Genomic DNA, 25,409 nt, shown 5'->3' on the forward strand with positions numbered 1-25,409 from the left:
ACACCAGAAGCAGGGGACTGGCTTGTGGCTTCTGTCTTCCCTTGTAGCCTATGAGTGAGTTGGACAACGTAGATTAAATATAGCCCATCACCTACTTGTAGAGCAATTTTAGACAAACCACCTAGCCTAAACCTCAGTTTCCTAATGTGCAAAATGGCAACAATAATTCCCACTCCCTGGGCTAAATTGAGGAACTGAAAGATAATAAAGGTGAAGTTCCAAGCTGGCAGGCAGCCCTTAGTGACTGCTTGCAGTGAACCTACACCCCAGCATTGTCCTGAATCTCATGCCATAAGCATTCTCTGGCCTCTGAACCACGTCCTGCTCTCACATAGCATAGACCAGAAACACTGGGATATCAATGCTCCCTCCCCGCCCCCAGCAATCTTCAACCCATTGGGGTAGGTAGGAGTGAACAGTTCTGAGGGATGTGCTACCCTCTCTTAGAGGGTCCCCAGATGAACCCTTGTTGCTTACAGTAGTAACTTACTCCTTAACTGACTTTCCTCTCTTCCCTGCCTCACTTCTCTGCTCTTTCACTGGGCTAACCAGAACCACCTCCCATAAGCTACTGGAACCCAAAGTCAAGCCTGCTTTTGGGTAAATAAAAAAAAAAAAAACAATTAAATTGTGTTAATCTAATGTGGTAGGCAGAATTCTAGGATAAGCCCCTAGATTTCCCACCCCATGGAATAGATGACCTGTACAATCTCCAAGACTGAATCCAATGGATTTTACTTCCATGATTAAGTTATATTTTATGACATAGTCAACCTTAATATAGGGAGATTATCTGGGTGTCCCTGACCTAATCACATGAGACCAGCTCAGAGCTTTCTCTGGCTGGTTGCACAAAAGGAAGTCAGAGAGATTCAAAGTAAGAGAATGATTCAACACATGCATTTTTACTATCTTGCAGAAGGAGCAAGGAATGCAAGCCGCCTCTAGGAATTAAGAGCTGGAATTCAAGCAAGGAATCAGGGATCTCAGTGCTACAACCACAGGAACTGAATTCTTCCAAGAATTCATCCTTTCCAAGTTAAGCTTGGAAGCAGATATTCCCCCACAGCCTGCATATGAGATCTCAGCCCAGCCAGCACCCTGATTTCAGCCTTCTGTTACCCTGAGCAGAGAGCCCAGCTGAGCCCATTTGGACTCACCTCTGACACATGGAAGAAATATGGGTATTGTTTTAACTGCTAAATTTGTGTCAACTTGTCACACAGCAATTGAAACTAACATATCCAGCAGAGATAATTACCTAAATGCTAGACCAGTGATAAAATCAGGTGCTATCACTCAAGAAATAGTCAAATAATACTTGATAAATAGTATGGTATATTTATCTACACTCTTTTCTAAAACATCTCAATATTTCTTTAGTTTTAGTTTGTTTCCCAATCACTCCATGCTAAAAAGGGAATATGACAATACAGGCATTTCAAAATTAAACGCTTAAATAATAAATCCAGACGGGGCATTTAAAATACATTAAACCATAACAATGTCAATTTAAGGGGGAAAAATCCCTTTCTATGGGAATGGGGGTGAGAGGAATGGGTCCAATGATGTATACCTTTTAGGGCACCACCTTATTATTAACTTGGGCTCCTGATATCTGCATGAAGAAGCCATGAGGTTAGGCAGGAATGCTAAGCCTCTCAGTTTGCTCTGGATCTGCAACAATCCCAGACTGCAGAAGGACTGAGAACAGCACAATTTACTTCACATCCACTTGTCCTACTTCTAAGGGCCAATGCTGACACCCAGATTCAACAAAATGGTGTATATTCCAATGAAATCAGAAACAAAAAGATTGTCAGACATGCTTTCTCTTGCTAGAGGTCCTTAAGCTACCCAGCCTTGGTGCAGTCAGGACCAATGTTGGACCCAAGGAGTGTCAAGAAGTCGCAAATGCAAAAGATAACCATAAAAAATAGAGGCAATGAAGAGCCACCAAACAAAGGTGTTTAGTATGTGCTGAGTTCATGCAAACAAAGAGATAACACACCAGTTCATGGGGATTGATGACAGTCCAAGGATTTACTTTCACCTGGTTGGTTTCCATCAATCATGCTTGGTTTTCATTATAGTTTGTGATTTCAATCTTGGAAGTTTTACTCGTTTTAAAGGGTCACAAACTACTGAACCACACAATGCTGGTGTGCAAGGGTACTTGAAAGGGCATCCAGTATTAAAGATGATTTTTTTCTGTCTCAGATGATGTGACTGAGGCCCAGAGAGAGAAGGGTCTTAACTAAGCACAGCAAATGAGTGACAGAGCCAGGCCTGACTCTAGGTTCCATTTCTTCTGTTTAATAAATACTGCCATTTCTTCTCCTCATTTCTCTTGGACTTTTAAAAGCACTGATAAGCCTAGTCTTCTAAACAGCTCCCCCCATACATCCACTGTACAAGTATGCTTTAAAATAGGTACCATATCATATCGTTTCACTCATTTATGGAACATAAGAAGTAGGAAGATCGGTAGGAGAAGAAGGGGAGGAAGGAAGGGGTGGTAAACAGAAGGGGGAATCAATCATGAGAGACTATGGACTCTGGAAAACAAACTGAGGGCTTTAGACGGCAGGGGGGTGGGGGATTGGGTATTGAGGGCACATATTGCATGGTGCACTGGGTGTTATACACAAGTAATGAATCATGGAACTTTACATCAAAAACTTGGGATGTGCTGTATGGTAACTAACATAACATAATAAAGAATTATTATAAAAAAATAAATAAAATAGGTACCATATCATGTCACTCCTTTGCTTCAATGGCATCTCATCATATACAAAATAAAATCCCAGACTTTTTAAACCTCAAGGTTTTAAGGTTGTACATTATCTGTCCTCTGCCTACCATGTTGACCTCTCCACCCTACTTTCCTTGCTGACAACACTCTCACCCCACACTCATCTTTCTGTTCATTAAGCCCATCTACCTTGCTTCAACCTCAGGACCTTTGCACTTGATGTTCTCTCAGCTGAAGATCCTTTAGAGCGTTGGTTCTTTCTTATCATTTAGGTCTCAGTTATGATGGCACTTCTTCAGAAAAGCCTTCCCTGACCACACATTCTAAATCACCCCACCTTCCAGCAGTCACTTTCTAATTACAGTACCCTGTTCACTTTCTTCAAGCACTTTTCACAATTTGAAATCATGGTCTTCATTTATGATTTTGCATGTTGTCTTCTCCCACTAAAATGTAAATTCCAAAACAGCAAGGATCTCATTTATACTCTTCAGAAGCATCTTGTATCCACAGTACGTAAAATCGTGCCTACTACATGGAAAGTCTTCAATAATCATTTCCTGGGAAGATGAATGAATGAATGAGTATCACAACTGCCATCTGCCATAATATATATGCTAACCTCTATTAATCAGAATATTTAACTAATGCAAATAGAGTAGCCCCTTCCTAAACATGTCAGAAAACAGAATTTCCAACACACTGACCAGTGTTACAGCTGCTCCAATGGAATCATTTAAGTGGCCAACTGATCAGGCCTAGGGAGAAAGCAAGAAAAACACATGTAATTTGTGTCCACTGGAAACTGACCATCTAGGATAGAGCTGACTTATAGCAACCCATTTATCCTTTCCTTTGGGTTCTGGAGTTGAATCTGTTTATTTTCCCCTACTGTGCTAAAATCAGATTCCTTTACTCTTCCCTTCCTCCATGAAGTCAGTGAATTTGCAAGGGAGATAGGATCTCCCTCCCTTTGCTCTTTCCTCCATGGAAACACAGAGTCACTTCTCAGAGCTTATAACTGACTCACTCAATACTGCAGCCAGAAAAAGTGCTCTTATTAAAATGTTCCCTACGTTATGTCAAAAGCCCCTTCATTCTAATAGACTGTGTTTTTTCTTAAACTGATATATCTAGGTATTACTTCCCAGCCAATATTGTTAATATCATCATATGTTCATGGGAAAGAAAATACGTGAACTATTAATATGTTTCCCAATTCCTGCTAAGTTATACATTTAATCTTTTAGGGGAGTATTGAGGTTTTCTTCTAACAAAAGACTTTTAGAGATGTACCACCCCAAAATTGGAAGACAATCACTAGTCAAAAACCGGCAGTTATTTTTGCTTCCTACTTACTTTTCGCCCTTCATAAAAACTCATCCCTAGGGAGCTGACAAATAAAGATAAATTACCAGTCTAGAGCATTCTAACTAAGGCACTGTAGTCACCTAAATGAATCTCAAAGCGCACACTTTGCTATGTTAGCTAAAATTTCTCCTCTCTTTGTCTTCTACTCCCTGACCTAGAATTATATAATACCAAGAAAAGATTGTAAAATCCAGGTTCATTGTCATGCTGACTTTACTTTTGGACTTAATGATATTCCTTGCCTGGAAAAGCGATTGCTCTATGCCTGGGAAAGTCTGCAATGCAAGTCCTGTACCTTCTTTACCTTACAGACGGAAAATTCCTCTTTTCCATATAAAACAAAGCTTATATAAGTCTTCCAATCGGTTCTAGACATGTTATAGGGTATGACCAAATCAGATGTCCCCTAATTTACTTTAAGGACTGTTATCATTAAATACAGAAATATATATCTAATTACAAAAGGAATAACAAAAGCTAACATTTACTGCTTCTGTTAGAAGTCTTTCAATGAGCTGTACTTGCAATATATCATTTAATCTTTATAGTGATCCTACAAGGTGGATATTTTTTAAAAGATTTTATTTATTTGTTTATTTATTTAGAGAGAGAGAAAGTGGGGGGGAAGGGCGAGGGGGGAGAGAGAATCTTTCTTTTTTCTTATTATGTTATGTTAGTCACCATACAGTACATCATTAGTTTTTGATGTAGTGAGAGAGAATCTTTCAAGCAGACTCACTGCTGAATGTGGAGCCCGATGCGGGGCTCAGTCTCACGACCCTGAGATCATGACCTGAACCAAAACAAAGAATCAGACACTTAACCTACAGCACCACCCAGGCACCCCACGAGGTGGATATTTTAGTAGTGTGATGAACACACTAAGACTTTCGAGAGACGTTTGCCTAAGTTCATATCCCAACACTGCCACTTACCTGTAACATGTCCTTATTTAATCTCTCTAGGCCTCAGCTTCTTAATCTGTAAAATGGAAATTTTAGTAGTTATCAACCTCATAGGGTTTTTCTGAGCAGTAAATTATAAAAAAAGACATAATAGGTTTTAAAGTTAATGCAGAGAACATTACACTAGAGTTTTCCAAACTTTGGTCATTTTTATACCATGTACAGAATTTGGGCCATATCCAAATGTACCATTTTATTATTAAATAAATTGCTATTGACTTAATATTGCCCCTTTGCAGTGCAATTCTGACACTATCTAAAGTTAGGTCAAATTTCAAAAGTTAAGGGAACAATCCTCTACAAGACTAGCTCTCCTTGCAGACACCAGCCACAAAATCTCACAGGGCTCCCAGACAAATTCAGGGGACTCTGCTGCCTCTTCAAGTTGATAATTTGCTAGAATGATTAACAGAACTCAGCAAAGTTCTATACTTATGATCACAGTTCTACTATAAAGAACACAATCAGGTCCAGCTAAATGCAGAGACACATAGGACAAGATCTAGGAGAATCCCAAACACAAAATTTCCAAGTTCTCAGGATGTATATCACCAACATTACTGTGTATCACCAACCAGGAAACTCAGCCGGCACTCAGTGTCTTGAGTTGTTTGTTTTTGTTTTTGTTTTTTTAAGATTTTATTTATTTATTTGACAGAGAGAGAAAGCACAAGCAGGGGGTGTGGGGGAGAGAGAAGCAGACTCCCCGTTGAGCAGAAAGCTTGATGGAGAGCTCAATCCCAGGACTCTGGGATCATGACCTGAGCCAAAGGCAGACACTTAACAGACAGAACCACCCAGATGCCCCATTGTGTCTCGAGTTTTTATCGAGGTTTTATTACACAGCCATGAGTGACTCACTGGTCACATGACTGCACTCAATCTACAACCTCCCCAGAGGGTTGGTTGATGTCTCTTGGCTTAGAACCCTGTTCTTTGAATCACATGGTTGGTTTTTGGTTTTTATAGCATGGCTGGCACCTATCCTGAAACTATGTAAGTGTCCACCGTGAGCCATTTTGTAGCATAAACTCTGAAAAATCCACAGTGAATAACAAAAACACTTCTATCACTTGGTGATTCCAAGGATTAAGAAGTTACCTCCAGGGAACCAGAAACAAAGGCCAGCCAAGTTCTTTACTATTTTAAATTAACTCACTTTTTGCCTTAAATAAATGCATCATTATTGTAAGCAATAACAATGTAATCACAGGTTTGAAGTACTAGTCATACCTTTTCTAATATAGATTAAGAGAGATGAATAATTTAAAATTTAAAATATTTATCTGCATGTCAGCCTAAATCATCTCATATCACCACTTATACATTTATTTTTAAGTCACGTTTGTCACATTATTTCCCCAACAAGTCCATATTCTTTTATTTTATGTGTTAGATGTGTTCCATATGAGTCAAATCAGACTATGTGAGCTCCGAGGAAGTGTCAAAATCACATTGTCCCTTCTTTTCATTTTACAGATGAGGAAACTGAGACCCAGCACAGGGAAATGACACATCCAAGTCCACCCAGGTAGGATTCCATCTCAATCTTTTTATCTCCAGTGCAGGAGTCCTTTTACTAGTTTAAGCAGGCTCCTTCCCCAGTTTGGAATCGCTCTAAGGGAGAAAGGTAAGGGCTAGCCTTGCATCCTTTTACTAAATGCTGATGGCATCATAAGAAGGGTGCAATGTGCAAAGTGCTGAGGATGGTGAGTTGGGCTGACCAGCTCTCCAATCCATGACCCAATTAAGTCAGGCTTTGTAGCAGTCTCTATGGTTATCAGCCACAGGTTTATTGCCATTCAGGGCCTGATTGCTGTTTTTTCCCTGGTATTTAGTGGACATTTTCTGTTATATCCTCACTCCAGCCTGCAGGCTTGGGGAAACCCACCTGCAATATCTCCTATTCATCCATTCAACATGAACCTTAAAAAATAATAAACACAGTGTGGGTAGGTCAATGTGAACATGAAACTGAAGAAAAGCTGGCATAAAGAACTTGTCTTTAAAAAACAAAAGAACCAGGGGCGCCTGGGTGGTGCAGTCCTTAAGCGTCTGCCTTTGGCTCAGGGCATGATCCCAGCGTTCTGGGATCGAGCCCCACATTAGGCTCCTTCCTAGGAGCCTGCTTCTTCCTCTCCTACTCCCCCTGCTTGTGTTCCCTTTCTCGCTGCCTGTCTCTATCTCTGTCAAATAAATAAATAAATCTTTAAAACAAAAAAACAAAAACAAAAACAAAAAACAAAAGAACCAGCATCTTGAAACTTTCTTCAAGCTTGCTAAACAACTCCACTCTGCACAATAATGTTATTTGTCATTTGCCTAATGGGAATGATAAAGTGAGGGCAGACACAGGCATGTATTTGTAAAATTCAACATTGATTATTTTCCCCCGTATATATGCACCCAGACACAGTTGTGGTGAACGATCTTTTAAAAATTTAAAAATACATTAAAGAGATGAATGAGCCTCCGATAAATGTGTATGTGAAGAGTTCTTTACTTGACACAGCTTTCAGCCACAAAAACTAAATGCATTCCCAGCATATACTGCAAGTAATCTCTTGACAGCTACTATTTTGGACACTGATATTTTATACCCATGTTTAAAGTGAACTCTGATATGTTTTGACTCATTGTTCTTTCTCTTTTTTGTTCACGCAGTACCTAAATCCTACAATGTTCCTTGGCAAAATCTGTCCTTGCCTCTCCTCTTGTCATCACACCGTCCACGCTTTCTTTATTTTGTTTTGGGATAACAGAAGAAAATTCTGAGCTGGTCTTTCTGGATCCAGGGCCTCCTTACCACACACTTCTCTGTGCAGTGACATTCTTCATCAGTCCTTGAGGTCACTAGGTCATTGCCCTTGCTGGAAAGGCAGTGTAAGTGGTGCTAGGACTCAGGCTCTGGAACTGATTTCAAATCCCGACTCTTACACTCATTAGCTCTGGAACTTTAGGTACACAAATTTGTGTTTCTGAGCTACAGTTTACATATCTGCAAAAGGAGGATGAATTGCATACCTCATAAGGTTATTATGAGAATTAAATGAAACAATCCATGTGAAATATTTAGCACCATGTCTTGGCATGTTGTAAATATCCAATAAGTGGTAACTATAAAACGCTATAATATCTATTGAACCAAGCTAAGACTTTTTTAACCGTCTTGCAAAACTTTCCAGAAATGAAGCCATCTCCCATGTCTCCATGTTTTTGCTTTTTTTTTTTTTTTTTAGATTTTTTATTTATTTCTTTGACAGAGATAGACAGCCAGCGAGAGAGGGAACACAGCAGGGGGAGTGGGAGAGGAAGAAGCAGGCTCCCAGCGGAGGAGCCCAATGTGGGACTCGATCCCGGAACGCCGGGATCAAGCCCTGAGCCGAAGGCAGACGCCTAATGACTGCGCTACCCAGGTGCCCCTGCTATTTGTTTCTTTAGCAATGTAACCAATGAATGATTCAGTCCAATCCTAAAAAGGCTGAAACTCTGAGCAATCTGTCCCCAAGATTACTATGCTCCCGGAAACAAGGCCATGCAAGGCACCCCAATATACCATTTTATTAATTTCCACTAAGTTCCAGGCTGACAAAATCTAATTACCAAGGTGAAAGGGTAACCACTTGTCACCCCAGATGAAGCTTCCTGCTGATCATGTTGGTAAACCGCATGAATCCGCTGTCAGGCCTTCCAAAGGGTGAGCCTCAAGATCATCAGAGGTCAGAATCTTTGGCTGGCCAGTGAGACTTAAACTTTCACACTGCCCTGCTTTCACATGTGCTGAGCCTGTCTCCCCAGCTCAACTATGAGTTGCCTGAAGATAGAAAAAACCTCCCATATATCTTTTGTCATTCCCAGGGATAAAATTCACTTTACAAATGACACAAAGGAGTTGTTTTGGTTTGGTTTTCGGTCTGAAGTACAGAGCTCAGTCAAAGATATAGACCAAACAGTGTTTCCTACTTTACCTCTCCTACTCTTTCACCTGAAAATTTAAGCGAAAGGACAAGATTGTTCCTGATGAGGAGGAAACTTTCAGCTTCAAGTAATAAGAACCCAATTCAAATTTAGCAAACAAAAAACAAAAAACAAAAAAAACCAAACAAAACCAGGGATTTACTGGCTCACTAATTAAAAATTTGATGATTTTGCTAAATTCAACCAAGTGTAGCTCTAATGATATCAAGAACTTGTCTCTTTCCATCCTTTGTCTCTGATGTTCTTAGTATTGGTTTCATCCTAGGCAGCTCTACCTTCCTGGTATCCTGATGATCTCCAGCAGTTCTAATCCTACCTTCTATCATCCCAACAACTAGTAAAGTAAGAATTTCTCTTTTCCAGAACTAATGCCCACTGGTTTCACTAGCTTGTCTTGAGTCCCAAGCCCTCTGCAAAACTATTCATTGTATTTGGGAAAGGCCAGAGTCCTTGACTGAGAGTCTCCTCCTAATTGGATGCAAATGAGCAAAGGATAGTTCCCTAAGGAAAAACTAGGGCTGTTTCCAATAAGGGAGAAATCTGTACTCGCTAGACAAAGACAGAAGATATTTATTAGGCTATCCAAGGCTCTTTAAACCCTGTAGCTACCTTTGGAGCCTTTTAACAGCTTGAAGACTGGGCCAATTCCACTGACAAATCCTTAGGGCACAATTCCCTCTGCAGTTAGAGTCTGGTTTACACAACATATCCCATGGGTAAGTTGCTCCTACCTAAGTTATACATCTTCCCTGTTTGTCTTTGTAGCATTCCTGTTGGGGTTCTCGGGTCCTTGAGGAGGTGATCTGTTAAAGCTGGATTTCATAGGACACTGGCTCTGGCTGGTCCAAGGGCAAATGGAAGAGGATAATAAATACTTAATTTGAGTTTGAGATCTGTGATCAAGTCAAATGTTTCCTCTCTTGACATCACAAGTCTCCTTTTGATTCCTTCTGTATGTTTCAGCCAGTCCATCATCAATTAGTATTTATTAATTGCCTATATGGGCCAGGCATCAGACTAGGCACAGGTGCCACAGAGTTTGAATTCAAAGTCCCTTTTCAGGGCAATTAAGTGTCCAGTGAGGAGTTGATGTGATAGTGTGTAATAAGCACTGCAATGATGGTGTTATAAGGTACTGATTACAAAGAAGAAATAGACATGAGGTCAGCAAAGTCTTCCTAAGAAGATGAGATCTGGAGTGCTGGAGACGAAGACTGAATTTGCTGGGAGAAACAGAGAAGTGGTGCCCCAGGGTGATGGTAAAGTGGAGGCATGGAGGTAGAAAACAGGAGGTTTTAAAGATCTGCAGGTAGAGTGGTAGGGGAAGGCTGGGGTTTTGGAGGTGATGGTGGGAAAAGAGATGAAGTCAGAGAGGTGGATGGATGGAGGAGAAGTATAGAGGCACCATGTATAATGCTCTTCAAGGAAGGTCTTGCTTTTTGGCTATAGGGAGTGCAGTCTGCTGCTGGACTCCAGCTGTCAACATTTCAGGGTGGGATCAACTGCAGAGAGTTGTTTGCCAAGGTTTTGGTCCTGGGGCAGCCTGTAGGGTATAAAGGCCTGGTGATTTTGGCCCAAGAGGGGACACTCTGGTAGACAGAATTCCTCCAGAGCCCCCAAAAGTTAGGTTAACCAAGGCCATGTCGGGCCTGCATCACAGTTTGACTTCTTTTCTTCAACACTGCTTCCCCTTCTTCTTTCCATTGGCAGTACTCTCCAGTAAGTATCTGGAATCCCAAACTCCATCTCCCTTCTGCTTCTGGAGAGCTCAACCTAGAGACCAGCATGGATCAAACTGCAAAAAGTTTTACATATGAAGCTGAGCCCGTTACCTGTGCTCAAACATTTCATAAGGAGAACCAACGCATAAACTGTGCTCTATAAACTCTCAGTATCTCCTGAGGTCTGAAATAAACTTCATGTCTTGTTATAAAACTGGGAAAACAAAGAATAAAAATGACTTTATTATATACATTCAACAAGCATTATTGAGTGTCTCTTCAGTGTAAGAAACTGTCTGAGGCATCAGAGACACAAAAAGTAAAACATGGCACACAGAAGACTTCTTGCAGATAGCCCCTGAGAAAGTTCCAGGCTGATTAGAGAGGACACATGAACAAAATAGACAATATGTAAGTGAAGATCTAAAACACGCTCTTATTATAAGATGTGCTTTGTATTAGTTTCCTGAGGCTGCTGTAACAAAGTACAAACTGGATGGCTTTAAGCAACAGAAATTATTCTCTCACAATTCTGGAGACTGGAAGTCCAAAATCAATGTTCAGCAGGGCCATGTTCCTTCTAGAGGCTTTAGGGAAGCACATGTCCTTGACTTTTCCCAACTCCAGGTATTGTTGGCAATCCTTGGCATTTGGGGCTTTGCCTCTATCATCACATGGTGTTCTCCCGTGTGTCTGTGTCTCTGTTTTCTCTTCTTATAAGGACACTGGTCATATTAGAATGGGCCCATCCTAAAGTAATATGACCTCATCTTCACTTGATGACCTCTGCTAATACCGTATTTCCAAATAAGGTCAATTCTGAGGTTCTGGGGGTTAGGACTTCAACACAGCTTTTGGGTGGACACAATTAAACTCACAACAGGCTTCAACAAGAATGTCACTGGTCTGGACAGGCAATCATCACAATGGTTAGAAGCACCAGTTTTAGAGTCAGATAGTCTAGTATTGAAATTGTGGCTTTCCGCTTACTATGTGACACTGAACAAGTTACTTCCCTCTAAGTTGAAGTGACCTCATGTGTAGAACAAGAACAATAGTAGTACGTGCTTGCTGAGATGCCTCTCTCCTTTTCTTCCAGGGACACTCCCCACTGATGTTATACATGGTCATTTGACTTTCCGTGGCTGATTTTGGCAGAAGTGATCTACACCATTCCAGTGTCAGAGAACTGAAAGAGTTAGCACCCCATTCTCTTGGCTTTCACCCCTACCATGGCTAGCCCTAAAGGCCTGTGTTGAGATGACAGCATCATCCTCCATCAGCCTACCTTTCTGGATGATAGTGATAAGCAAATACTCCTGTTTATCTGCTGGAAAAAATGTAGTGTGGAAATGTAGTGTGAACAAGGAAGATCTTTGTTCCATTTAGCCATTTTGGTATTATTTGCTACTCTAGCATAACCTACCCTGTCCTGACCTACCCTATCCTGATAGTGTTTTCCTCACAGGACTGTTACGAGACTTAAATAAGATAAGCATATAAAATATTCAGCATGATGCCTGACACATAAGAAGACTCAATAGTACTGTTTTTATTCTGCCTGTGGGAGCAGATATATTGCAGCATTTACACAGCAAAAATTTTGCGAGGTCCACTATCCTTCTATGGTAGTGAAAAAAACCCTCATATTCAACAGTTATTATATCCCATCTACATTGGTAACATTTATTGAATTCTTACTATGTGCCAAGTACTGTTCTAATGGCTTTACATACATTAACTCATTTAATCCTACAACTACCACAGCAGATAGGTACTAGGATTATCCTTTTCCACAGGTAAGGAAATTAAAGCACAGCAAGGTTGAATAATTTGCCCAAAGTCATAAAGCCAGGAGATGGCAGATCAGTAGTTGTACTCACGCAATCCAGCCCCAGCCTGAGCCCTGCCCTAGACTCACATTCTTGCACAAGCAAGTAAAAACAACAGAGCATGTTTGAGAACTTTCCAGGACTATCTTGGAAGGGAAAGCAGTAGAGGAAGAAGCATCTTGCTTTCAAGATGCCCCAGAGTCAAATTACCCATTATCCCAGGAGAGTAACAAAATGCTTTTAGGTCTCATCTGCTAAACTCAGGCGAGCTGGATACAAAACATTTGCAACCTAGGGACATCGTTTTGCAGTGCCATCATGAACAGACCAACATATTTGGTTTTAGCTACACATTTACAAACAAGTAGGGCACACCGCCTTGAGGCTGAGCACACACATAGGAGTGACAGATGCTGCCCATGAAGGCTACAGGCCCTTGTTCTCCAAGGCTGCAGGAGAGAAGGAGTTATGTAGGATTCCTCTGGAACTTAGAAATGATAGATTTATAACAGCCCCCTCAAACTGATTCCATCTGAGTCTGTGTGGGTTTGGCCCTTGTCCCTGCCTTTCACGAAGAGCCCTAGAATGGCAAATAATGAAAGCACAAAGCCTTTTCCAGAGCCAAGTTCTGTTTGCTGAAATTACCCCAGGATCTTGGAGTCAGAAGACCAGATGCATATTTTACGTGCTATGGTTTCCAGGGAGAAACATTTAGAATGGCCCATCTGTATTAGTTTCCTAGGGCTGCTATAGCAAAGTGCCACAGACTAGGTGATTTAAACAGAAATTTATTTTCTCACAATTCTGGAAGCCAGAAGTCCAAAATCAAAGTGTCAGCAGATTTGGTTTCTTCCAAGGCCTCTCTTCACAGCTAGCAGATGGTGACCTTCTCACTGTGTCTTCACATGGTTTTTCCTCTATACCTGTGTGTGTCCTAATCTCTCACGAGGATGCCTACCCTAATGACTTCATTTTAATTTGCTTACCTTTTTAAATATCTTATTGCATTCTGAAGTACTAGGGGTTAGGACTTCAACATATGACTTTGGGGGAAACAATTCAGCTCATAATACCATTCAGTACAAGAACTATAGATCTTTAACAAAAATAAATAGTTCCACAACCTCTTAAGTAAGGCAAATGGTTCTGGATTATTCTGGATGGAGGACTGTTCCTCAAATTTAGCAGATACTTTTAAAACTTGCTTTCCTCAACCAGCTATTCTTTCTTATTTATTGTGAGAAAAGAGCAAATTAGTGGAAAAGCTAATGCCCTTTGTGAAAGTTCCTTTGTGGTCAGAACCAAAGAAAGGTAGCTACCGGCTGGTCATAATGAACATATATGTTCATATATGAACAATCTTATATTCGAAAACACCTTATATTTCTGCATAGCACTTCACAGTTTCAATTACTTTTATATAAATTATCTCTATCTTCACATCATGTTACAGGTTAGGATATGAAGATTCCCCAGAAAGATGAGGAAACTTATTTCCCATCACACAGCTACATGGAAACAGGGTGGGTGAGGGTAAGAACATTAGTCTCTGGAATCCTAGTAGAACTCAATAATCCAATAAGCACTAGTATTTGTTTTCTGGAAATTTTTTTTATTATTAAATGCCAGTGCAGTTAAAGACTTATAGCTACAATGGCAGATGGAGTAATGCCTCCAAATAAGAGAAACTGTTCTTTCGTATGTAACATTTTTTTTTTCAGAAAGAGTTATTTGGTCATTCTAGGCTAGGATCTCTCAACTTCAGCATTATTGACACTGTGGACCAAATAATCCATTGTTGGTGAGAGCTGTCCTGTGCATTTTAGAATGTTTAGGAGAATCTTTTGTCTCTAAGTACTAGATGCCTGCAGCATACACCCCCTCTCACACCAGCTGTGACAACCCAAAATGTCTCCTGATATTGCCAAATGACCCTTAGGGCCCCAAATCACCAATGGTTGAGAACCATTATTCTAGGTCAAAAGAGAATTTGTCCCTGCAATTGTTTAAAAAGTATACATGATTAGGGTTCCCGGGTGGCTCTGTCAGTTGAGCACACGACTCTTGAGTCCAGCTCAGATCTTGATCTCAGGGTCATGAGTTCAAGCCCCGTGGAGCCTACTTAAAAAAAAAAAAGTATACATGATTCACATGTACTCTTATAAACCGACCTAAACATTGTATTCCTATCTCAATTTAGGTTCAGTATTCTATTCACTCTTCTCTGAAGAATAATGTTTAATATGGCCTTAACTTCTATCTTCCACACATATCCATTACTAAGTGTGGTGCATCTTTCAACTCAGTAATTCATTAATATGTATGCTTGTGGATCCTGTTTTGTTCTCACCTACATGATGTTTTGTTCCTTTCCCCCATTTTATGAGATAGACTTTAAAAATGTGTAATTGATGATTATAAGGTAGTTGCTCATTTGTATATATATATATCATGGTTTAATTAGTCCTTATCATTAACCATTAGGGGGGTTTCCAATTTTTGTTAAAAATAAGTAATAATATGGGGCACATGGGTGGCTCAGTTGGCTAAGTGTCCGACTCTTGATTTCAGCTCAGGTCATGATCTCAGGGTCCTGAGATCCAGCCCCATGTCAGGCTCTCTGCTCAGCAGGGGAGTCTGCTTGAGATTCTCTCTCTCCCTCTTTCCCTGTCCCTCCCCCTGCTCATGTACACTCTCTCTCTAATAAATTAATAAATCTTTTAAAAAATAACTAATAATGCAATATACATACCTATAGATTATTGTTTGCATGCATCTCTAGTGCATTTCTGAAAGTCAAATGATGGGGTCAAAGGGGATGAGTAACTTTTAGACTTTTGATTGTACCTGGATTCCCTCAGTACTAATATACCAACTCATAGTCCTTCTTGTCTAAGAGTAAAGAGTATAATATCTTACTTTGTTCCTCCACCTATATTTCCCATGACTATTTCTGTGAGCATACTTGAATGTGCTAACAGTAAAAATTACCATTTTATAATTTCTGCCAACTAATTCTCCCCTTAATAAATGAAAAATAGTATATCTTGATGTCTAAGTTGGATTTTTTATTATTAGAAGTTTGAGCCCTTAACACCTTTGTTTTCCATTTGTGTTCCTATTTCTTATTTGCATTCCATCCAATCTTGAAACATTAATGTGATATTTTGATTTGATGTGCCTTCTAATATATTTTATATCTAGGGAGGCAAGTTTCCCCTTCATTACTCTTCTTGTACAAAATTTTCTTGCTTTATTTCTAGACTTACCTCTCTTAGTTCCTCTCTTCCGTTTTTGTCTTCTCTTGTGGTTTGATAGCTTTCTTTAGTGTTATTTTTAGATTCTTTTCTCATTTTCCTTTGTGCATTTACTATAAGCTGCTGCTTTGTGGTTATCATGATGTCCACATATATCATATTATTTATATAACAGTCTATTTTAAGTTGATAGCAACTCAGATTTGAACACATTCCAAAACTCTACTTTTTTACTCTCTCCACACATTTTATGATTTTGATGCTACTTTTTACTTCTTTTTATTTTATGTATCCCTTAAATAATTATTGTAGTTTTTAGTTAATTTTACTACTTTTGTCTTTTAGCCTTAATAGCTTGATAAGTGATTAATCCACTACTTTTACTATATATTATCTTTTCCCAGGGACATTTTTACCTTCATATATTTTCTTGTTATTAAGGTCATTTCTTTTCAGCTAAAAGTCCCTTTAATGTTTCTTGTAAGACTGGTTTAATAGCGATAAACATTTAACTTTTGCTTGTTTGGAAAAGTTTTATCGCTCCATCAAATCTGAATGATAACCTTGCCAGATAGAGCATTCTTGGTTGGAAGTTTTTTCTTTTTCCCCTTTCAGCACTTTGAATATGTTTTGTTACTCCCTTCTGGTTTGCAAAGTTTCTGCTGAGAAATCTGCCTACAGGCATATGTGGTTTCTCTTGCATATAACAATTTGTCTTCCTCTTGCTGTTTTTAAGATTCTCTCTTTCTCTTTAGCTTTTGATGTTTTAATTATAATGTGTTTTGGTAATAGCTCTCCTTGGGTTCCTCTTATTTGGAATTCTCTAGGCTTCTTGGATCTGGATGTCTGTTTTCTTACCTGGATTACAAAGGGTTTTAGCCATTATTTCTTCAAATAAGTTTTCAACCCTTCTCTCTCTCTCTCTCTCTCTCTCTCTCTCTCTCTCTCGTCCTTCTGGGACCTCTCTAATGCAAATGTTATTCTGCTTGATGTTGTCCCAGAGCTCCCTTAAGCTATCTTCATTTTTTAAAATTCCTTTTTTTTTTCTTTCTGCTGCTCTGAGTGAATTCTACTGCTTTATCCTCCAGCTCACTGATCTGTTCTGCTTTATCCAGTCTGCTGTGGAATCCCTGTAGTGTATTTTTCAGTTCAGTTTTGATATTCTTCAGCTTTGTGTCTTCTGTTTGGTATTTTATTATGTCTCCTATCTGTTCATTGAAGTTCTTACTGTGTTCATTTATTCTTTTCATGAGTTTGGTGACCATCTTTATGACTATTACTTTTATTATGTATCAGGTAGATTACTTATCTCCATACAATTAAGGTATTTTTCTGAAGTTTTGTTTTGTTCTTTCATTTGGAATATATTTCTATGTTTTTGGTTTTTTTTAAGATTTTCTTTTTTGACAGAGAGAGACAGCGAGAGAGGGAACACAAGCAGGGGGAGTGGGAGAGGGAGAAGCAGGCTTCCCACTGAGCAAGGGAGCCCAATGTGGGGCTCAATCCCAGGACCCTAGGATCATGACTTGAGTTAAAGGCAGACGCTTAATGGTTGAGCCACCCAGGTGCCCCTCTCTATTTTTTCATCTTGCTTGGCTCTTTCTTTCTTTCTTTCTTTCTTTCTTTCTTTCTTTCTTTCTCTTTCTTTTATAATAATTTTTATTATATTATGTTAGTCACCATACAGTACATCCCTAGTTTTTGATGTAAAGTTCCATGATTCATTACTTGCATATAACACCCAGTGCACCATGCAATATGTGCCCTCCTTAATACCCATCACCAGCCTATCCCATTCACTCACCTCCCTCCCCTCTGAAGCCCTCAGTTTGTTTCCCAGAGTCCATAGTCTCTCATGGTTCATTCCCCCTTCTGTTTACACCCCCCCTTCTTCTTCCCTTTCTTCTCCTACCGATCTTCCTACTTCTTATGTTTCATAAATGAGTGAAACCGTATGATAATTGTCTTTCTCTGCTTGACTTATTTCGCTTACCATTATCTCCTGTGTCTTTTTCTATGTATTAAGTGAAAGCTACCTCTCCCGGTCTTAATAGAGTGGCCTTGTGTAGGTGTTGATCATTCTCATTCAACGTTGCTCTGGCTCTTGTCTCTTGAACCTTTGTGATTGTCTAAAATCACATGATTTATCCTTAATATGCCCCCATTATTGGAGGCAAGACCTGTTAGTGGTACAAGAGGAAAAATCTCATTTAACACCTACTTTCAGGCTGACTGGAAGCCAGGCCCTCAGGCAGTAGCTTTTAAAGTGTGTAAATACACAGACATTTCTCCAAAGAAGACATAGAGATGCCCAACAGACACATGAAAAGATGCTCAACATCACTCATCATCAGGGAAATGCAAATCAAAACTACAATGAGATATCACCTCACACCTGTCAGAATGGCTAAAATCAAAAACATAAGAAACAGCAATGTTGACAGGATGTAGACAAAAAGGAACCCTAGTGCATTGTTAGTTGTAGTGCAAACTGGTGTAGCCACCCTGGAAAAGAGAATAGAGGTTCCTCAAAAAATTAAAAATAGAACTACCCTATGATCCAGTAATTACACTCCTGGGTATTTACACCAAAAAGCAAAAATGCTAATTCAAAGGGATACATGCAACCCTATGCTTATACAAGTATTATTTAAAATAGCCAAATTATGGAAGCAGGCCAAGTGTCCACAGATAGATGAATGGATAAAGAAGATGTATGTGTATACACACACACACACAGTGGAATACACGCATACACGTGTGTGTGTGTGTATATATATATGTGTATATATATATATAAATATATATGCATATATATTTGTGTGTATATATATATNCACACACACACACAGTGGAATACACGCATACACGTGTGTGTGTGTGTATATATATATGTGTATATATATATAAATATATATGCATATATATTTGTGTGTATATATATATACACACACACACACACACAATGGAATATTATTCAGCCATAAAAAAGAATGAAATCTTGACATTTGCAATGTGGATAGAGCTAGAGAGTATAATGCTAAGTGATATAAGTCAGTCAGAGAGGCAAATACCATGTGCTCTCACTCATATGGAATTTAAGAAACAAAACAAATGAGCAAAGGAGAAAGAAAGAAGAGAGAGAGAGAGAGACAAACCAAGAAAGAGACTGTTAACTACAGAGAACAAACTGATGGTTATCAGAGGGGAGATGGATGGGGTGGATGAGTGAAATAGGTGATAGGGATTAAAGGGTACACTTATCATAATGAAAAAATAACAAAATAATAAAATAACAAAGTATGCAAATATATACAGTCCTGTGGAACCACAATTATAACCCCTGCTGGCTGCCAGACCAGGAGATCTGGAAGTATCCCCTTGGGTGACAGTTGGAAAAACTGGTGCTCCAGATGAGTGTATAAATTACTTTGTGGGAAGTCTTGTTGAGCTGTAGCAAGGCCAAAGGGTGTGCAAGGTTGGTGTCTCCCTGCTTACATTCCCTGGGAGCACTTCCCTACCCTCCAGATGTGTGGGAAACCTGAAGCCTGTCCCGTAAGCTGAAGTTCCAGGCTAAGTAGATAAGCCTTTTTCACAGGAAGACTGAGGTATGTTTCAGCCTGCTGTCTGTGTAGTGCCCCAGGGCTGGTAGCCTGCCAAGAAGTGTCTTTCCAATTGTTATAGTCCCTTGGAGCTCTGAAATGCCAGCCTTCTTGGCCACCACAACCAGGCAATCAAGGGGCGTCCCTTGTGTGGGTTGCATGTGCCCATTGGCTTTAGAAAGGCAGCTGGAGAGTGTTGGAGACAAGGCACACTTGTTGGCTTCAGAAAGGCAGCAGGAAAATGTCTTGACTGTGCCTGCCCAAAATCTTCAGCAACACAACAGGAAGAGTTCCTTGTCTGTGTGAATGCTGGCTTTAGGCCAGTAGTGGGAGAAGGCTGCCATTGCTAGCACTCACCAGCCCTAGCCAGGGGGCAAGGGAGTATCAGAAGTGCCCATGCTTGCAGACTTTAGCTAGAGAGCAGGAGAACTCCATGACCATTTGCACTTGCCCATCCCACTAAGGGAGTATGGAAGCACTGCAACCACCTGTACTCTCATGTCTTAGCAAGTGCCAGAACCATTCACTCCTGACTGAAACAGCAAGGTGGTGAGAAGTTACCACATTACGCTTACCCACTGTGCCGGCAGGCCATGTGGAGAGTGCAACAATGACTTCCACCAGCACCTCCATTTATAGGGAGTGTCTCAATTATCCCCTAACACATTGGTCAATGGCCCCAGATCAACCAAAAGTCTCCCTTACATATAGTTTAGGTACTTTTCAAACTGTTATTTTTTTTTCACTTGGTTTGAGGGTGAGCAAGACTGCTCATGAGCCAGCCAAGAGGGGAATCTCAGGTTCCTACAACACTTTGGGACCCCCAGACTTCAGCCCCATTGGTTTTCCAAGCCTGATGTCCTATACAGATTCCAGGGGCTGGGGTGCTCATTGTGGAGCACCAACGCTTTACTCTTCTGGGAGAAGCACTTGGCTGGTAAGATCTCTCCCTATTGTGTGTCACACGACCAGGGGTGGGTTTTTTGCAAGGCTGTGCCTCTGTCTCTCCTACCTTCTTGATGTGGTCCTTTTAGCCCTTACTAAAGAAAACAGTTCCTCTAGTTTTCAGATCAAGTTCAGAGGGAAATGATCCTTATGTAGCTGTAGATTTGTGTGTCCATGGGAGGAGGTGAGTTCTAGATCTTGCTATCACACCATCTTGGAGCCCCTCTTCTAACATGTGTATTTCTTTATGAAACATTAAAATATTTATAATAGTCACTTACCTGTCCATGTGTTAAAGCTCAATATTTGAGCCCTTGGTTAAGTTTTTTGTTTTTTCTCCAAGAGTAACATGTTACTTTCTAAGTTGATTCCTGGGTCTTTAGCATTTGTCATGTTATTTTGAATATCATCTCTTATGTTAACAAATTGTCTAACATATTATTACTGCTACATAGGCAACATAATTTTTAAGATATTTATTCTACACCTTATTTTATTTTGGAATTTGGTTCATATCCTCAATAGTTTTTCAGTTAAATTTCTTTCTATTGATCCAAAATAATTTCCTAGCTGTTATTTAATATTTCTGTAAGTTAAAACCTGTGTTATGATGGAAACCATACATTTTTTTTTAATGAAAGCTAATTTTTCCATATGCCCAAAGAGTGCAGTTGCCAGTCCAAAAAAATACTTCACAATCCATTTATCAGTGTGGGAAGTACAAAAAAAAAACATTCTAATATCTCTTTTCTCCTTAAAGTCTATTTTCTTGTTTTTTGCAATTCTTTACTCTGAATTCTCTAAATCTATATTTTTTCCAAGACATTTCTTCTCATTTCTAACACTAACTTAGTGTTAATTATTAATATTCAAGGACTATCAGATACTCAGTAAAGAATTGCTTATTCTGTTTACCTTTGAGCTATATCAGAAGAAAAAAAATTTCTCCAAGAGAAGTGGTAAGTTAGAAGAACCCAGTCGAGGGACAAGTCAGAATGGTATACAAAAGGACTATTACTAAAGCTGGAATGAAAAAACCTGGTTTTGAGAATTTGACTCCATTGTTTACTATCTGGATGACTGAGGACAATTTACTTAATTTCTCTCAGCCACATTGTCATCTAAAAAGTGGAACTAAATAATAACTGAATAAAGGAGGAAATAAAGAATAAATAACAACAATAATCATAGCACCAATAAACTCACCTTCAAATCCCTAATGCCCAGCATACAGTCAGTGCTCAAACAATGCCTGTTGAATGGCTGATTTGTCACCATTCTAATTGGTCTACAGATAGTAGGTCTTGAACAAGTATTTAATGTTGTGAGCCTCAGTGGAGATAATAATCTAAAAACATCTTGTGAACCATAAAGTATTATACATATGCAAGGGGTTTTTACAAGCCCAAAGGAACATGATAGTTTTCACTCTTAGAAGATATAAAATTTCAAAACACTGTCTACCTTCCGTCTGCTACAATAAGATGGCAGCAACAGCAATTTCAGCATTGGGTTATAAGACCAAAGTTTAAGAACTAGGCTTCATGCCCAAAAGCCCCCATGCAGATATAGGCGCATCTTACTGACTCAGCAAAGCGGCACTGAGAAGCACTAAGTGAGAAGACAGAGCTGTTCAGAATTGCACCATGACCCAGAGGCAGCCCTCCAGGCAAGCTGTAGACTCCCCCTGCTTCCTCTGGGCCCTGGGAAAGGCAGTGTCAGAAGACACGGGGGAAACATATGGAAGGAGAACAGCATACTGACAGCTGAAGCACTGTTTTATAATAACACATAAAAGTAACAGCTATGCTAGTTAAAATGGGATTACTTTAAACACATACACACACACACACACACACACACACACACACACAGACATGTCTTGAAAACTGGGATAGAGAAGCTGTGTCAAGAGGCAGATCAAATCAGATGAAGAGACGGGAATTTGCAAGCTCTTGTCTATAACACTGATGCACAACACTGGAAGTTGGGAGAGGACCAAGATTCACCCCTTCTCCATACCAGGGTTCTAACCAATGGATGCAAGAAACCGACACAATGCATTAGCTTTACTGATGGCCCAACAAGCACCCAATGATCTTCAAATGAGGGGGTGGTTTGGTAAATGATTTTGGAGTATGTAGCTTTGAGTTTAGTGAGTAACTCATTTCTTTCTGAAACCTGGATCTTGGGGTCAACCCATGTGAGGATAGCTGGGTCTGCAGAAGAGATGTGCTCTCTCACTCAGATGAATAGAAGAGAATAGCTTGCCCCAAACATCAGCAGCAGCAGAATGCAGCACATAACAAAGCAATGAGGGTCTGGTGCAGCTTTTTTAATTTAGTCATCCTGTCCCCTAGGAAATGTGGCTCAGTGAATGTCCCCAGTTTTGATCAATCAGATTATTTATTCCTCCTAACATGGTGAGGAATAATAATAATAATAATAACAATAAGGAATAGTAAGGAATAATAAGAAGAACTTCCTTCCTGGGTGGATATTAATTAAGGGAGGTACTAATATTTTCCTTTTAAAATTATTATTTGTATCATTATTTGCTTTATATCTAAATGATATACCAAAGAAATTCCATGTAAATAATATGTGAAATTCAGGAGATTGCAGTGGCTTTAATAAGTATTCTATATTCTAGGTAATAATACAACCAATTGGCTATTGCTCATATATTGATACAATTGTAAATAGCTAGGTTCAGAATCTAAGATACATAATCATTTGCCAAGGAATAAATTATCAGTATGGCACAAGAAGTTACTGATTAGAGAAAGATCATGTTAGTGTAACTACCCAAGCCTGCTTATATGCTCAACTGGAACACCTTCCTCATTTAGACATCACTGATTTACATTTATTGTAATTCTAATTGAACTAAGACAGGGTTTTATAAGCCAGAAGGCTTGGAGACAATCTTCCCCATATTTACAAAGTTCAAAGAGTTAGAACTACCATCAGGCACTTGAGAGTTCTACACATGGTAAGGTCAGACTTACACATCAAGATGAACTTGTGATTTTTTAATGAAATCTCCTTATTTTGTAAGTGAGAACAATGAGGCCCTGGGAGGTGAAGAGACTCCCAAAGCCACAAAGCAGCGGAACCAAAACAAGATCTTCCAGTCACAAATGAGAACTTTTTCTACACAATGCCCTCACCCTGCTTTATTAACAACAAGATGCTCGTACTTATTAAGTAAATTCTTACATTTTATTTGGCCACACTCTATTAACCCATATTTAGCTACAGACTTCTGCTATGAAGCTACACTTCTTGTTAACTACTCCACAATTCAGACTTTCAGTGAAGCCGCATGGTCTTCGCATTGGAACATCTGCATTGTTTGCAGTTATTATTTTGTTTTAGAAAATGCTCATTATTTGCATAGATTCTCCTATGTAAATCTCAGAAGGGACACATGGATTTTCTTTGTGATTGATATGATTAATGATCTACATAGTCCCCCACACCACATAGAACTCAAGAGATAAGGATATAGAGCGGCAAGAACAAAGGATATAGAGGTCCTGAACAAAGGAGCTCCTGTCCCACTGGAATTTGGGGCCAGGCTCAGTGGCACATGGGGATATTCTGTTTCCCTACATGTGGAAGCTCTCCAGAAAAAAGGACCAAAAAGATCTCCTCTTGGGGTTTTTTGGAGGCTTCATTACATAGTCATGATTGACTAAGTCATTGGCCATTGGCTGATTGAAACTCCACCTCCTCTATACTCCCCAGAGGGTGGAGGGATTGTGGGACTGAAAGTCTGAACCTTTTAATCACATGGATGGTCCTCCTGGCAACCAGACCCCTCCTTTGGGTGGGGCCCAAAAGTCACCTTCACTAATAACAAGATACCTATTTCACTTGTATGATTCTGAAGCATTTTCAGAAACTGTGGGTGAAGACCAAATATATCTTCAGATGACCAGGATATATTTTTTATAAATCATTATATCACATATACTAAATGGATTTAGATCAAGTTGTACTGTCTGCTCATCTATTCTTAGAAGCAGGAAATCCTAAGGATGGGGAAAATTGGCCTTAAATGTAACTAAAGGGCCACCTTGATCTTTTGTCCACCCTAATCCTATTATATTAGGCTCCTCATTCCCCAATCAAATCTTCCACTCTTTCTTTTATGTATGCCTAGAAACATCTCTAGTGGAAATAACTATGTTTAGCCTCCCAGATCAAAAGTACTTCCTATTCTCTTCTTTATTTATCCAAATCCTTTCACCTTTGAGTACCTAGCTCTAGGAAACCTCAGTTCTAATGCCAGCCTACAATTTACTAACTGTGTGACCACAGGCAACTCAGGCAAATCATTTAATTGCCCTGACCCTCCTTTCCTGAGCTGTAAAATGAGATAATAACAGTATCTGCTTTATAGAAAGTCACTTTATAGAAAGTGAATCTCAAAAATACTCACCAGCATTAGTTGGAGGATGGCAAGTGATGTTTTAGATTATTATTTTCTTTCCAGTAGAGACACTTCACTACTTTAGCAGGAACATTTCACCCAATCTGAGGAAAGCTGAGTTGGCTGGCACTATAATTTCTAGATTGTTCCAGGGACAGTTTAGAACCTCTTGTGGTTTAGTGACTGAGAAGTTGCTCTGGTAAACCACCCTTTATCTAGTTCTGAGAATAGGGCTGTGTTGGTTTCTGAGAGCTTTGAGAACAAAGTACCAGAAAAATGCAGCAATTTATTGTCTCACAGTTCTGGAGGCTAGAACTCTGAAATCCATGTGTCAGCAGGACCATACTTTCTCTGCTGGCTTTAAGAAAGAATCCCTCTTTGCCTTTTCCAGCTTCTGGTTGTGGCAGCAATCCTTGGTATTCTTGGACCTGTAAATGCAGCACTCCTGTTACATGACTTCTTCTTCCTGTGTGTCTCCTTCCCTCTGTGCATTTGTCTCTATATCCAAATTTCCCCTTTTTATAAGGACATTAATCACA

Source organism: Ailuropoda melanoleuca, chromosome 4 (genome assembly GCF_002007445.2).
Source record: "Ailuropoda melanoleuca isolate Jingjing chromosome 4, ASM200744v2, whole genome shotgun sequence".
NCBI lineage: Eukaryota > Metazoa > Chordata > Mammalia > Carnivora > Ursidae > Ailuropoda > Ailuropoda melanoleuca.